The sequence below is a fragment of the Protobothrops mucrosquamatus genome, unplaced genomic scaffold, assembly GCF_001527695.2.
Source record: "Protobothrops mucrosquamatus isolate PMUCROS unplaced genomic scaffold, P.Mucros_1.0 scaffold5163, whole genome shotgun sequence".
In the NCBI taxonomy this organism is placed as follows: Eukaryota; Metazoa; Chordata; class Lepidosauria; order Squamata; family Viperidae; genus Protobothrops; species Protobothrops mucrosquamatus.
The window spans coordinates 25308-27994 of record NW_015391034.1 but is presented as its reverse complement, the minus strand read 5'-3'; the positions used below and the strand labels follow the sequence as shown (position 1 = coordinate 27994).

At 53.9% G+C, this 2687-nt stretch overlaps 1 pseudogene; it reads right to left on the bottom strand.

Moving 5' to 3' along the window:
• Nucleotides 1-2275, bottom strand: part of LOC107299599 — a 39723-nt pseudogene extending 37448 nt beyond the window's left edge.
• Between the last annotated feature and the right edge of the window lie 412 nt (nt 2276-2687).

Genomic DNA, 2687 nt, shown 5'->3' with positions numbered 1-2687 from the left:
GAGAGCCTCTCGGACTGCCACTCCCAGCATCCCTTGCGCCCTACCTGGATTGCGAGCCAGCCCGCGGCCGAATCAATTAGGCTCCTAACTTCTATTCGTTTCCGGAAGCGGAGGCGGGACTTCTCTGCGCGGCCTTTTCCTGGATGCTCTTCCTCTTTCGCTCGAAGGGACCGCCCCTAGGAGTCCTCCTGCCAATCGCAGCCATCGCCAGAGCGACCAATCGGCGTCCTACTTCCCTCCATCAGCCAGGTGGCGCCTGCGCAATAGCGAATGTTGTCATGGTCCGGCGAGGGGGTGGGGCGAGGGGCCCTTTGACCTTTGCGGTCCCGTGTTCCCCCCCCTTTCCGCATCCAGGCAGGCGGAGCTGAGGGACTTCCGGGGCTGCGTCTCCGCCCCTCCCCCTCCCTCCCCATCCTGGGGTCTCTCCCTCGACGGGGGGTCTCTTCCTCCCCTCCCCCTCCCGGGGGCTCCGGACAGGCTCCCCCCGCGGCCCCCAGGCAGCCCCTCCCGCGTCTCAGGGCCGATTCCTGCCCCCCCTCCGCTCCTCTGCGCCCCCCCGGAGCCCCTCCTCGCACTGGGGGGGGAAGGGGGGGCGATGGGGGTCCCAGGCCGGGCTGGATTTGAAGGATTTCTGTTCAAATCTTTTCTGTTTGGAAACGTTTTTCTCCCCCCCCGTTCTGCCCAGCCAGAGAGGGAGGAGGGAGGGGGGGAGGGGGGAGAGGAGACCCTTCCCAGCCTCTCTCGGGGGGCTTCGGACTGGGGGAGATTGGGGGAGCCCTGTAACCTCTAAGGCTGCTCCCCCTTTTTAGGCCTTGCCTTCAGAGGAGGATCCATCCAGCCTCCCCCCCCAGTGTGGCAGGTGTGCCTCTTCCTCCATCCGGCCTCTTCCATCGCAGGCCGGAGAGATTGGAGAGATGGAGGTTTCTGCGCAGGATCTGGGCCCTTCCTGGCCCTGCCTTCCTCTGGGGAGAGGGAGCTCGGAGTCGGTTCCTGGGGTCCCCTGGAGCCCCTCGGCCAGCTTGGGACCCCCAGCCCTGAGTGATGGGACTGGGACTACTTCCACACAGAGTAAAATCAATCTTTTACTTTTCCAAATTTTTTGTGCTTTTTCATACACCTAACTCCACCCTCCTGTCTTTGACCCCAATAAAGGTTTGATTAGAAAGCAGTTGAGTATTTCCAGGGCAGGAGATTCTTCAGTGGGGTGAGATGCTTCAGTTTGGATTCAGCAGTTCCCACATTTATCCCCTGAGTTTGCAAGACTTTAGCAGACCGAATATAACTTTAGGGTGAACCAAAACTACAAACAGTGTCATTTTCTTTCCTTGAAAAGCCAGACCGTGTCCACGAGGGGGAAGTTTGGGGACTGAGTTGAAATGCTGGCTGGGAACAGTTATGACCGTTGAGCAGTTTTTCTACCCAATTGGGCTAGTTTTGGAGATGGATTGCAGGACAATTTTGACCTCGGTGGGTTCCAGTTTGGGGGCTATTATGGGCTATTTTTAAAGGGCTGTAGAGAGAGTCCTTGACTTACCACCATTTGTTTAGTGATGGAAGTTCAGCAGCTCTGAAAAAAGTGACATATGATCAGTTTGCACAATTCTGAGTGTTGCAGATCCCCATGGTCACGTGACCCAAATTCAGGCAACTGGCGTGGATTCCTGACAGTCGCACAGTGCCAGGCTCACGTGTTCACCCTTCTAACCTCCGCAGCTGGCATCTGACAAGCAAAGTCAGCAGAGGAAGCCAGATTCACTTAACAACGCTGTGATTCACTTAGCAGCTGCACTAATTGGCTTAACACCTGGGGGAGATGATTGACAACAGTGGCAAAAAAGGTAGTAAAATGGAATGAAACTCACTTAACAACGGACAGCTTAATTGTTGTCATAGGTGTACAGTTTGGGGTCAATATATCAATATATCTGTCATGAACAATAACTGCAAAATATATAACGGGCAGCAAACAGTTGGGTCAGTCAGCCCTCTCCCCTCTAACTGCATCACCAGCCCCTCCCTCTCCAGATCCAGCATCTCCTCTCTCTCCCCTTCTCTCCCAAGGACCCCTTTGCAAAACTGCAGCTGAGGGGGGGAATCTCCTCCAACGCCTCTCCCCTTAATAGTTGGATTTTCAACCTGAGACATAGCCCTCCAACCCTGGACTGGCTCCTGTCTCATTTCCTCTTCTTCCTGCAGCTGACTGGCAAAACTATGCACCTGCTTATCTGCCAGCACAACTCCCCCCCTCCACTTACCTGTCCACTTCCATGGGCATCTGTAATTGCCCACCTACTGAGACTTTGGGAACAGTGCAGAGAAGAGCAACTAAGATGTTTAAAGTATGAAGAACCGTTACAGGATTTGGGCTTGGCCAGTCTAGAGAAAAGTAGGACTAAGAGTGATATGATAGCTGCATTCCAGTATTTCAGAGGCTGCCACAAAGAGGAGGGGATCAATTTATTTTCCCAAGATACAACAATAGTAGCCCTTATTCAAGATGTCAATGAGGTGCTTACCCCAAGGAGGTTGACAATTTGGTGGTGTAAGAAAAACAGCAAGAAAGGTCGTAAAATGGGGCAAAATTCACTTAACAAATGTCTAACTTAGCAACAGAAGTTGACTACTGGTCGATCACGTGACTCCGGGTCCTACATCCACGCCGGTTGCCAAGTGCCTGAAATTTTGAT